This window comes from Lactuca virosa, chromosome 3 (genome assembly GCF_052849685.1).
Source record: "Lactuca virosa cultivar CGN04683 chromosome 3, Lactuca_virosa_CGN04683_v6, whole genome shotgun sequence".
Classification (NCBI taxonomy): Eukaryota; Viridiplantae; Streptophyta; class Magnoliopsida; order Asterales; family Asteraceae; genus Lactuca; species Lactuca virosa.
Window position 1 is genome coordinate 131,303,711 of NC_136428.1, and position 14,833 is coordinate 131,318,543.

Consider the following 14,833-nt stretch of genomic DNA (forward strand, 5'->3'; position numbering starts at 1 on the left):
TCAGTACCAAAAAGCAACATATCATCCATATATAAACAAATCATGACTCCTTTACCAGAAGTATCAAATTTGCTATATACACACTTGTCAGCTTGGTTTAACGCAAAACCATTAGACAAGACAACATCATCAAACTTTTGATGTCATTGTTTTGGTGCTTGTTTCAAACCATATAATGATTTCTTCAACTTGCACACTTTTGTTCATTTCCAGGCATCACAAACCCTTCAGGTTGTTTCATGTATATTTCCTCATCCAAGTCACCATTCAAGAATTCAGTTTTCACATCCATTTGGTGAATCACAAGATTATGTATAGCTGCAAGAGCTAATAATAATCTAATAGTGGAAATTCAGGCAACATGAGCATAAGTATCAAAGAAATCAATGCCTTCCTTTTGTCTAAAGCCTTGGATAACCAATCTGGCTTTATACTTATCAATTGTGCCATCCACCTTCATTTTTATTTTGAGGATCCATTTACATCCTAATGCCTTGCAACCTGGCGGTAAATCATACAATACCCAAGTATTGTTATGCATGATAGAATCAATTTCATCCTGAATTGCTTTCCAGAAATGAACATCCCTAGAAGCCATAGCTTCTCTAAAAGTCTTTGGATCCTCCTCAATATTAAAACAATATTGATGTTGACATATAGTCTCATTCCTTGTTCCTTCAACCAGATAAAGTTGAAAATCAGATCCAAAATAATTAGCTTTTCTAGCTTTGGTGCTTTTCCTAGGTTCAGGTACAGAACTTGCACTACCAGAAACATATTCAGCTTGAGTAGTACTCTTACTGGAAGATTGATGAATCATGTCCCTTGATCTAGGTATAGATGTAAATCTTTTTTCATCAAAGATAGCATCTCTTGACTCTATCACTGTGTTTACAGACACATAGTCATTAGATTCTAAAACATAGAATCTATATGCTTTGGAATGCTCAGCATATCCAATAAAGATACAATCTATACCTCTCTCACCCAATGTTTTCCTTTTGGGTTCAGTGAGCCTTACAACTGCTCTACAAACCCAAACTTTGAGATAACTCAAATTTGGTATCTTTTTACACCAAAGTTCATAAGGATTATTCTTACTCCTTTTATTTGGAATTCTATTCAAGATGTAACATGCAGTTAACATTGCCTCACCCCAAAACCCTTAACTTAAACCAGAATATGACAACATGGAATTAACCATTTCTTTCAAAGTCCTATTCTTCCTTTCAGCTACACCATTTTGTTGTGGTGTATATTGAGTTGTGGTTTGATGTATTATTCCAGTTGATTCAAAATAAACTGGATCATAATACTCACCACCTCTATCAGTATGCAATACTTTTATTAATTCATTTTTATGAAGCTCAACTTGTTGTTTATAAATTTTAAATTTATCAAGCGCTTCATCCTTAGAATGTAGCAAATAGATATAACAATATCTAGATGCATCATCAATAAAAGTAACAACATAATTCTTGTTTCCAAGGGAAGGTGTTGCATGGAAATCATATAAATCACTATGTATAAGATCCAACACCTTGCTTTCCCTAACAACATCTTTGAAAGGTTGTCTAGTGATTTTAGTTAGCATGCATGTTTTACATTTTTGATTATTTTGCATATCAAAAGCAGGAATTAAACTCATTTTAGACATGTCTTTTAATCTCTTGTAATGAATTTGTCCTAGTCTAGCATGCCATAATTCAGATTTATGAAAATTATTGCTAGTACTACTAGAAGCCATGCAAACAAAATTATCACTAGAAGGATAATTAATATTAAGCCTAATCATTCCATTACATACATAGCCAAATCCCATAAAAGAACCATGTCTTGACAAGATATACTTGTCACTTTCTAACACTTGTTTGTAACCACAATTATTTAATACAATTTCAGACACGAGATTCTTACGAATCCCTGGAACATATAAAACATTGTTCAAACACAAACATTTCCTAGAAGTAAAAGTAAGTAAAACAGATCCTATGCCCTTGATTGGTTCAGTTGCAACATTTCCTATCTTCACAACAGATCCATCTTCAATTGGTTGAAAGTCCTTGAACCAATATAGATCTTTGCAAACATGGCTTGTTGCTCCCGAATCAACCCACCATGCAACATTATCATCCTGCACATAAAATGCTTCAGAAATCACAAAAATATAATTCTGAATATATTTAGAATTCTGCATGAAAACAGAAATCTGACCTTGTTGCTTTTCTGGATCCTTGGATCCACTTGGTCCAACACCATCCTTGTTCATTTTGCGAAGACGACAATCTTTCTTGAAGTGACCCGGTTTGTTACAATTCCAACAAACCAACTTAGCCTTCTTGTTGGAAGACTTGTCATCCTTTCCTTTAAACTTTCTTTTTCCATTAGACTTCTTGGGATTCTTTGAACTTTCTCCTTCCACCATGTTCACGGAAGAGGAACCAACTTGGTTCTTTCCTTTAGGATTGTTGTCAAGTTCTTGAGTCCTTATGGACTCTTCAATCCTTAAATGGCTTCCATGTTGATTCAAAGTCAATTCCTCTTTGTTATGTTTCAGATTTGGTTTAAAATCCTTCTAGGAAGGGGGCAGTTTTTCAATGATCACAAACACAAAAATGGCTTCATCCATTTTCAAATTGTGTTGAGCAAACTGTCCCAGAATCCTTAACATTTCATGGAATTGTTCCATAACAGGCATGGAGTCAATCATCTTGTAACCCATAAAGTTACTAACAAGAAACTTCTTACTATAAGCATCTTCAGCCATGTACTTGGATTCAAGAGAATCCCGCAGTTCTTTTGCAGATTCGAAATTTTGATAGATATCAAAAAGAGAGTCAGACATACCATTGAGAATATGACCACGACATATGTAATCATCATTTTACCACTTTGATCTTCTTCTTGTTGCCTCCAAAGGTTCATCTTCAACAGATTCTGGTAAGACTGGCATGGGTGTACTCAGATCATACACCACTTTCAGAGTCGTAAGGAGAAACTTCATCTTCTTCTGCCATCTACGAAAATCTTGCCCTTCAAACTTGTTCAGTTTTTCAAACTTACTTGTCATTTCCTTCACAGAATCACCACTTGCCATGATCACGGAAATGCTTTAATCTTTGTTAGAATTTGGGTATAGAAAGGCTTGGAATTCTGAGAATTGTCTTAAACACTTTCAGATTAAAGCTTTTGGGTGGTACTCCCAATATTCTTTAATCGGATAAGACTCAGAGAGACAAGAACTTAGAATGTTTTGATGATAGTTTCGTATGTACCAGAAATCAGACCAAAACCGACTTTATGATCTTTGTCTGAAAACAGTCATATGACAGTTTCAAACTGTCATAAAACTGACATAAAAACGGAAGTTCGGATAATGGTCAAACAATGGTCAATTCTCTGAAAATCTGATTTTCGACCCCAGCCAGGGGCTCTGCCCCTTGGACCCCGCTCCCAGGGGCTCTGCCCCTTGGACCCCGCTCCCAGGGGCGCTACCCCCGGACCCCCGTTCGTCTAGGGGCTTCGCCCCTAAATGAGAGTGTACTTTGAAACTTGATCAAACTTAAAAAAGTGTGTACTCCATACCTTCCTTACTTGTTTTATATTTATCAAGATCACTTTTGGTCAACAAAGTAATCCCATTACACTTAAATAATATTGATGATAACAAATCACCAACATAGATTTTACATTCCAAGAATGTATCTTGTTCTTTCAAAGTCTTTCATTTCAGAAACACATTCCAAGTCAAGATTAAAAAGCATGGCATGGTCAGAATGTAATTTCTTATGATTAAGTATGTCTCATTCATACAAGAATAGGAATGTCACTGTTCTCCTACTAGTTCTTAGTAAACACACATGTTCTTATTCATTTTGATATAAAAGCATACATTGTGGTTTCATATTAAAATGACGATTGCAACATTGAGATGTTTGCTTTATATCCACAAGTGGATCTCAAGCTCTACACATTTTATTAGGATAACATGGGTTTATAAAACCTATAGGATAATTTGTATAGATATATTCAAGTAGATGTCAATTAAGAAAAGCGGTCTTTCCTTAAATCTATTTGCTATATCTCATGTTGAGATTATGAATTTATAATAAACAATGTCCTTGTTGATCTAATCATAGCTACTTGTGAAAAATGTTTGATCATAGTCAATGTCGTGAGTATGATAAGGATCATAGTCAATGACATGAGTGTGAGAAAATCCTTTTATAACAAGTCTTGCTTTAAATGTGTATGGTTATCCATGTAATGTATTCTATATTGAAAAATCACTTGCTCCTTCTAGCTTTGCTATAGAGAGAAAGTTCAATCAAGACCATACTTGATTATCATACATGGATTACATCTCATGTTCATGACTCTAAGTCATTTATTAGATTCGAGATCTGACATAGCATCTTGGTATTTGATGGATTTACTAGAAACCATCAATAAAAGCTCATCAATAAGAGATTCCACATTTCTTAAGTCATAGATGATTTATACCACTAATGCCAACAATTTGTGTTTGTGAATAGCTATTATTCAAGTTTAGCAATCCCTTGGTAAAACTAGTTCCAACTATAACTACATTAGGTTATGGTTCTTGAGCTGCTTCAAGTTCCATGTACCTCCCACTTGTTTTGTCATTAGAAGCTTGCTTTATGCTAACTCAGGTATCAGAGGAATAAGAGAACTTATTCTGGGTGGGTTTGCATATAATAATCTAAGCCACATTTAGAGTATTATATGAATATGTATCTAGTAGATTTTGGGTTTAGAAGCTTTAGTCCAACATAGCCTTCAAACCCATAAAACATTTAAGTAAGATAGGGATGGAGCCCTTCCATATAAAATCTTATAAAGAAAATGTTATATCTACTTATTAGTTGGAGTTTGTACTCAAGGTACAATTTATACTTTTCTACATGTTATCCCAAGTAAATAAAATGAGGACACTTCTATTGATTAGAAAGCAAATCATACCAAGTAATATTTAATTCATCCTTTTTATTAAGGCCTTAGATTGATCTTAATGGTTTATATTTCAACTTTATATTTGAAAGCTTCAACAAAGATCTCATAATTATTCTTTACCATGTAAAATATAATTAAAACTACTATAGTTGTTAATAAGGTTAATTTGGTATCTTGTGCTAAATCTTAGAGATTCATTAGAAAGGAAGTCATACACCATAGTGTATAGTTCCTTAATAATTATTTTCTCTACTACTTAGTGAAAATATCATTAGGAATCTTTTATATATATATATATATATATATATATATATATATATATATATAATTTCCATATGTGAAATAAACTACATTATTTGCCTTCAAAGATCCATTTCTTGAAGTTGGAATATATGAATGTTATTTATATAATAAATATAATAATTTCAAAGATGAGTTTGATTTAAAACAAGCTTAAGTCAAAAGTATTTTGCATATGGAACTTGTTATTTATAAAATATTGATATTTACTTTATAATTCTTATTAAGAGATCTAGTCTCATAAACAAAATTTTAATCATTTTCGAATATGAAGGTGATCGTTATGAAAAACGATTTAAGTAAATAGTCAATCATTTATAAATTAAACTGAGACGTCTATTTAGACAAGCTAAATTAAAACATACATTGTTTTATATTACAAGTACATTATGTTCCTATCATAATTAATAAACTAAACTCCGAGAGTGTAGTTCCAACTTGATTGTGCTTAGCTGGTTACTCTTTTGCTAATATCTACAAGAGATTTACAAATATTAGATTAACATTTAAGTACCAAGTACATAAGTGTTATATAAAAAGTATGAGTTCTATCTAGTAGATACCTGAAGTACTAGTCTCTTATAGACTTTCTTGCAGATAAGAGGAGCAGATCATCATCCAGTGTCCATTTTCTCCACAAATGAAACAAGATCCTTCTATGTGGGCCTTATTGGATTTATTGGGCTTAAAGGTGTTTAGTCCATAAATATAGGCCTCCTAGATCACACAAGGTGACTCTTTTGGCCTTGTACTTGATGTTAGAAACATCTTTAGCATCACAATGATGCCTTTAGTCGGTATCATGTTCAGGTTCATTGCTTAAAGCAAATAGTTTATGACTAGGACCTTTAAGTGTATACAATTTCATATCTCTCATGAGATTGTCTCTTAAGACATGAACTCATTCATTGAAGTTGTATGTAGTGAATGTTATTGTTTCATTAAGTCATTCAAGAAAATGACAATTCATGGTAATAAGAATGGATTATTTAACTACAAAATTTTAACAAAATTCATTTAGTATTTTCAATATTTAAACTCTTTAATAATAAATACCCCTTTAGTTTCTAAAAATATTAATTATTAAATTTAGGATCCAAGTTGCAAAACCAATAAATGGTTAAGTGGCCTATATCTCATTTATTTGAATCCAACCCGGTAGATATCGATTATCAATTATATCTTACTATATAATTCCTAAATTTGTGGTATCGCTAATAACAAATTTAGTTAGACATGTTTGATCTCATCTATGCCTCAGAACTCTCTTGCTTAGGTGAACTCTATCATAAAAGATTTACGATCAAATCATCCAATTTGAAAAACATGTGTAATCAACCTATAACTTGGTTATAGAAATCGCGAAGACACCCCGACCATCAAAAGATAACACTAAGCGGTTAGGTGACCTTTATCCCACTAGTGCATACAAGAGATGTGCGGGTGTTCTAAAGATGGATTCCATAGATTTGAGGTTTGAAAGGGTCTTTTATATTTTTTATAATTCTAGTTTTAAAAACATATGATATCATGGTTATTACATGCATATAAAAAAATATGGTACCAATTTTCAAAAGAAAATCACTTTTAAAGGTTCTATATAAAAAGCTTGTTTTTATATAATTTGATGCGATTCAGTTTTAATAACTGATATTAAGTTTGGGTGCATTTGAACCTCCTATATCTTTATTAAAACTTCCTTTTATTACTTATGTTTTTATATATTGAGTATTTCAAAATTTGACGTTATTAACGCTCTTATAAAACCGGATTTTATTTTAAAACAATAACTTGTTACATCTTATGTCAACATTATAAATTTTGAAAACCAAACTCCATGTGATGTTTATTTGTCCAAAAAAATATTATAGCATGTGAAACACTAATTTATCAACCACACATAATAATTGCACAAAATAACCAGCACAAACATGCATAAAAATATATGTGCATAAACATAACCAACTAATGACATTTTTGTGAGCCAACACAAAAATGCCAAGTCTATTCCTAAAGGGACATTTTAAGGGAACAAAAAGTTTTCTTGTAATGTTGTTGTAGAAGCTTCCACTTGACAAAATACTCATTGCTTGTAAAAGATTGGAAAAGCTCCTTGAAAGCAATATTTCAGCAACTGTCGCTAAAATTCCAACAACTCTTAAGAAACAGCATTAGTGACACTTTTCATAAACTGTCAGTAACATTCCACATGCCTCTTAATCTCGAAAATTGCTCTTTGGTCTTCAAAAAATGTGCTTCAACTTTATTTCTTGTTACATTTTTGTAAAAGTACATTATTTCTAACAACTAATCTATTACTTACAAAAATAAATCAAGAAAACTAATCTATTTAATTTATTACATACCATATGAATAAATAAGTTATTACATCTATTTTTATAATAAAAACAACAAACACAACAACACAACAAAAACAATGGTCCTTGGCTAGTTTATGCACATAATACATATCAACATACACATTAAACAACCTTTGTTTTTCTAATACAACTTTAAATGACAAAAGATGTATGAAAATTTTGTCACGTAAAAATAACAATTATAAAGTTGTCATAGAAAATATGTTTGAATTTGTTTTTATGTAAAACCAAGTTATCCATATTCTCCAAAACTTAAGATTTCCAAAAATAAAAAAATCTAGCCAAACTTGTAAGGTGGCTCTTGATACAAATTGTTGGGATTTTATTCAAAATTAGTTTCAAAAACATGATTTTAGCAACGGAAGACTGGATAATTTAAACAACTGAAAAGTTTATACCCACCAAGGATCATCTTGTAAGTTTTAGAAAGATTTAAACACCAACCAAAGAAAGGATGAAGAAATAACAACCTTTGTAGTTCTTTGGGTCCTCTTGGGAGGCCTGGAAGTTGATCAAGAATGATGAACTCTAGAGATACACTAACAGTAACTCAACTTGATGTAGAATGCTAGTTATTTTATATAAAACTCTTAAGACTCTTAAGCTTGAAGTTCACAACCAATATGAACTTCAAGAGAGCAAAAGAAAGAGAATAAATCTTCAAAAGATGAACCAAAAGTGAAAGAGAACCTAACATGCATGCATGTTACGGTTTTGTGTTAATCAAAAAGTAAGTGATGAAAGCCTTCATAAAGTAGCTCTTTTACACACAAGTTCTTAACCATTTAAGCCCTCTCTTGTCACTAGACCACCATGTCCCCATGCGTGTATGGTTAGACATTACTTTTGAATAAATTAACATGAAATCCATTTTATCTTTCTTCTTCTCTTATTTTCGAAAATAGGAGCCAACAAGATGACAAAAGCTTTATATTTTATAAACCAAGTTTAAAATATTATAAGAGTTTATTGAATATTTATTAAAATAAATTTCTAATAAATAATCAATTGTATCAAGTTGTTGTTACTGTGACCCATTAATATCATATGTTAATTAGCAATATCACTTTAATATAACTCTTGAGCATACTAGATCTTCCAGTCGCCTTTTGGGTAAGGTTACGATTTAGAAGGGACACAGTCAACCTGAGGAGCATTGTGTTTTCTCATGGAGAGTGTGAAATACTGTGATTTCAAGTTGGATCGAGAGTTCAATTGTCTATCTTGTTTCTAGTTGTGTGTAGTCATGGTTTCTTTAGTGATGCATCGGTGGCAGTGGATTATGGAAGATTTGCATGTTATAGAATGGTCTAGCTTTTGTGATTGGGAAAAGTGTTGAGTGGGGTGTTGACTGGGTTCTTAACGGTTAGTGGAATGATGGAAGCATGTCTTTAGGGACATTAGATGCTAATCTGGAGGTTTCATGTGTTTGGTTGGGATATAGAAAGAATATTGAGGAACCATGAGCATCTCATCCCAATGGTTGGATGGTGTCACAATGTGTTGTGAGCCATCATGGATTTCACATACATGTGTGGGGCCGATAGTTGTGTAGGGGAGACCCGTGTATTGATCTGTTAGACGTATGTTGCATACGGGTATTGAGAAACATAGTATTGTCAATGGGGGGCTCAGTGACCGAGAGACTGAGTCAGGTAGTGATAAGATATTGGCTTGCTGGAAAAAAATCATGGTTGTATATTAACAATTTTTATTGGGATTCTCCTTGGTGCACTCATGTTTATATTTTGATGAGGTTTCGTGTGAGTTCTCTCCCTGTATCACATATGTCATGGTGGGGTGTATACCAGACTAGTTGAGTCTTAGTAGCTAATGATCGTTATGAGTACTTTTAGGACTTTTAATAGTCCTCGGGACTGCTAATAGCCTAAAGGTCACTGATGACCCATATCTGTGTAGATTGATATAGGTAGCGGTGTATTGGTTAGAGTACCAGGAGGCCGATAATATGAGTGGTTATAAGTCTCTTGGGTGTTCTTGAATGTGAAATTGGGATAGCGTGGGGCCGGGTAAATCATGGTTTAGATGAAGGACTTTTAGAGCCAAGGGAATGTGTAGGCTAGTTTAGCCTTTGCTGGTTTATATTTTGTGCTTGAGCCTGTATGCGAGGTTGCTGCCATTGACGGTTGATTGAGGATCATATACCGAGTTTTTAGTGGGACGGTGCGAGGTCGAGGTCAACCTTGGATGAGTTGATGTTGTGAGCATTGGGTTAGCATAGTTGATGTGTGAGTGGCCATGTTTCTTAGAAATCAGGTATGATCTAGAAGTCTTCAGATTGTTATTAAAAGTGGGTGCCCCCTACGGCTGGTTAGTTACAGTGTGATGATGTTCGTTCTTCTTCGATTCATGTGCTTCTTTGTGAGGATTAATTTAACTTGCATGCCAATGGGAGATGTCTGTTTGGGGTATGGTTTCAGTGCTACATTGGTCCGGAAGTTAACCTTCTGGAAGCTCCACTTGGGAATGGCTTATGCGTCTGGCTCTAAAATCCTTGTAATGATTGTTGCAGATTCTGGTATGTTGGGTTTTGTCGACTCGCGTATGAGGGAGTGGGTTTGGAGAACCCACAAAGGATTCGGGGATGTTTTTAGGAGAGATTCGTAAGGGGCCTATTTTGAGGATGAAATAGAATTTAAGTGGGAGATAATTGTAACACTTGTTCCCCATAATGGATCAGGTGAGGGCTTGGTGAAATCAAAGATCAAATTTTTAGGAAAATGTAGGTGGCACGACGTGGTGACTGGAGAACCATGATGTGGCATGTTTTATACATGAAGACGCATTTAGTTGGTCTCCATGACGTGGATTGGGAAAGGCCACGACGTGGCAGCTGTGGCGGCCCAAGCCCATGATTTTAGGGTTTTCTCCATATTTAAACACCTAATCTCAAGGATTAGGGTATCCTTTTCAGCCTCCAACCCTTTCAAATGAAACCCTAGCGTCATTGGAGTGATTCTTGTTGGATTAGTGGCGATTCTTGAAATTTGAAGGTTTGGATTGCATTTTGGAAGAAGGATTGGTGTGCTTGCTAATTGGAAGAGTGCATCATTTCAGATCTTGCACCTCATGCATCTTGTGGAGCTTTGGAAGGTATAAATGTTCCACCTTTTTGGGTTATCTGTTCTAGATCTAAGACTTATTGCATTTCTTGGTTCATATTCATGTTTAGGTTGGTTTGATGAGATAAAATTTGCAACTTTATAGCTCATCTTGGTCCTTTGGTCACTATATCTTGTGGATCTAAAGTTTGATTGTGTTTTGAAATCCAAGCATGAGATTTTGGTATTTTTGCCCCTTTTGACCTAGATTGAGATCTAGACTTGCATTAGACATCCATGTCCGTAAAGTTGTGATTTTTATGTTAAAATAGAAGTAAGAAATCCTTATGGGAGTTATGGATTTGCAACTTTGGTTATTAAGAGCTTAATGGTTGAGACCATGCCTTACGTTGTCATTAAGGATCTAGGTTTAGAGAATTAGACTCATTGGGATGTCTTAATTGGTAAAGTTGGAAACTTTATCCATCAAGACCTTGGGAAGGACTAGATCTGAGCTTTGGAGCTCTTGAGGTTAAAGGAAAACATGTTAATCCATTAAGCTGTTGAGACCCAGTTCCCACGACGTGGCAAATAGAGGCCATGACGTAGTGACTGGGGGATGCCCACATATTTTGTTATTTTTCTCCCACGTCATGGCTAATGGGTGGCCATGACGTGGCGATCTGCTGAAGTGGATTTTAACCGTTGACCATTGACTTTTTGATGAGTTTGACTTTTAGTCAAACTTAAAAAGATGTTGAGCTATAGCTTGAGATTTAGTTTGTGATTCATTTAGGAGGATCATGTAGTTGATTCTATGGGACTATGAGTACGGGTTTTTAGCTCTTCATTTAGGTGAGTCTTCTCACTATATTGTAGGACACTAGGTGTCAATTATGAAAGTTATCTTTGTGACTCTTGTTGATGTGCTTGTCTGTTGTATGCATGGAGGCGGTATGGGCTCGGAGTCAATATGTACTCGGGGTTGATACAGACCTAATGGAGCCGATCTGGGCTCGAAGTCAACATGGACTCGGGGTTGATACGGACCCGAGGTTGTTATGGGCCCGTTATAGCTATGTGTTGTTGTATTTATGGTAATTGGTATTTTGGGGAACTCACTAAGTTTTGTGCTTATATTTTTGGATTTGATATTTTGCAGGTTCTTATTAGATTGCGAAGGCGGGACTATACACACACATCAACAACTTTGTGATTCAAGATTCCGCATTGTCTTCTTTATAACTCTTATTTTTGGATAATGGTTTATGAATAAATGGTTGATCTGATTGTAATTATCTGAAAAAAATAGGAGTTTATTCTATTTATAAAAAATGAAAAATTTATTCTGGAATTTGGGATGTTACATATTCCCTTTCCACTCTCTTGAAGAACATGTTGTTGGTGGAAACCTTGAAGAAGACGCATCTTTGATTTTCCTTTATCATGAGAGACCAATTTGATTTCCTAATAGAAAATTTATGGTTTGAAAATTTCATTTGTCTCTCTATTTCCTTCATTTTACTATACGACGATCACATTTGATTTCTTTAAAATAATGGTGGAAGTTAAGAGACTTTTTTGGGATTGACATATGCAGATATTTTGGGTGCGTCATGAAGGACTATTGCATTTGTATGTTTATGATGAAGATTATTTTCCTGTTCAAATTATCTTTAAAATCTTAAATTCTTGAAGCATGTGGGAGGAGAGGATATGTTAGCCTATGTATCAGATGATTTAGGACTTCATATTGGCTTTGAAATGTCAGTTCTATCGATTTGTTTGTGCGAAGTTAAGCATGTTACAACTATTTCTCCATTATTGTGTGTAGAAAAGGATTGGATGCGTGAGATTTGAGAATGATTTGGGGAAGGTTTAGAAGCATATTGAATTGCATCTACTCTTTTTGTGAATAAAATGACGATATTTTGATCATGAGGTTAATGATTATATTTGATTATGATTTTAATGACAATATTTTGATGATGACTCTAATTATGATATCTGATTATGACTATAATAACGATATTTTGAGTATATTTCAAATGATGATATTTGATTATGACTATAATGATGATACGTTGATTTTGACTAAATGATAGATAATGACTTATGACTTTTAATTGAATGAATTGTGGTTTAATTGAAAGTAAAGATTTAGAATTATAAGACTAAAGTCTTAAGAAGTTTCAAAGAGAATATTTTCACATAGAAAATAATATTTTTAAATGATTTTGGGGATTTCTCATTAGTCAAAATATTGTGTTAACCCCTTTGACTTCAAATGTATGAAATCTTTGTATTATTTACCAGGAATTCCCAATAACTAACATATATTTTGACATGTATTCATGTGATAGTAACAATGAAGACTTAGAAAGTTGGACTTTTAGAAGATCATGGTGTTGTGTGGTTGCTTGAACTGTTGTTTTGATATATGATTGATTAACCATCCTCTAAATTACTTCTAATTTTTTTATATTTTATGAATTATGACTACGAGACCTTATTTTTGCAAAAGACATTTTTAAAATTAAGTAAAAGATTTTGAAAATATTTAAACAAATTAAATCAACATAAGGTATGTTTTCAGCTAATTACATTATTAATAATATTCCATATAAAGTTTTACATCACAGTACCCTATATGAGTTTCTTTTAGACATTTCTCATCACGATAACTTTCTCAACTTTGGATGTCGGGGTGTTTCTCTACCTACAAGACTAGTAAGCATACAAGCTTACCCCCACCATGCATGTCATATATTTTGTTGGCTATAATAGCCTATAAAAAGGTTATTACTGCTTGGATCCAACAATTTCAGTAGTTTATACTACCTAACATGCCCACTTTGACGAGACCATCTTTCATTTTTTTGTAACACACCTACTGTGGATGTAGTTAGTTTACTATTCTCCAACTTTACGGGTTACACATATTCTACATGAGCTTCACACATTACCACTTGATTGGCCAAATCTATTTTATGACACTAAAGTGACATTTTCTTGTGTTGAAATTCGTTCTATCATAAGCATGCAAAACACATCGGCATTGATTATCATTTCATTTAAGAGTCTGTTCCATGTGGTCGTCTATAGATTCCGTTTGTTCTTACAACTCTTTAGTTGTGTGACATTTATATACTCAGTTTATTCCTACAACTCTTTAGTTGTCTAACATCTTTATAATGATCCTTCCACGACCCTTGTCTTAAACACTTTTGAGCGAAGGTTCATGTAGGTCCACCACCACTAATCTTGACAGGGGTGGTAGTGATAAGCATTCTAAATATTACATTGCTCCTATTAAATTAGAAAATATTTGTTGTTGTATATGTTTTTATTTTTGTGTACATCTTTTGGCGGATACTATATATGTTATCGTTACTAGTTACACTCATAACACGATTCAAATAAAATATTGTCTAATCAAATCAATTTTTTTACTTTACTTTTACAAGATGCACCCTTATTACTTGTTGTCTTCTCTTTCGCATGTTACTTGTTGTCTTTTCGTTGCTACTTTGTTTGTTTGTTTTGTTTAATTTTCTATTATTATTATTATTATTATTATTATTATTATTATTTTGTAGTTTTACTCAACGACATATTATTTTTCAAGTTTTTATTAATGTTTTTTTCATAAATTTGAATAATTTGTTTCAATATAATTATATTATCATCTTTTTCATGTACTTTGATACGTTATATTATTGATGAAAAATAGTTAAATTATTTAATATAAGATTGAAATTACTTTTAACCATGAGATCAAAACTTTATATAATTAATTTGTTTGATTGTATTTATGTCGGAAAATCATCAGTAAATAACCACATGAAAAATGATATTTTAAAAACTTATACATTCCAAAAAAATGCGATTAATAAAAATAATCCCTATTTTATTTTAATTTTATTAATGATGTCTTTTAAATAGGTTAACACTAATAATAAGGTGATAAAATAACAAAAATAACACTAATAATAAGTATCCATGATAAAAAAATACAATAAATAAAGATAATAAAAAACAATCCATCATAAAGTGAATACGACTAGTATATTTTTTCTTTTGGACATTATATCCGTCTAATTTGACTGTGTAATT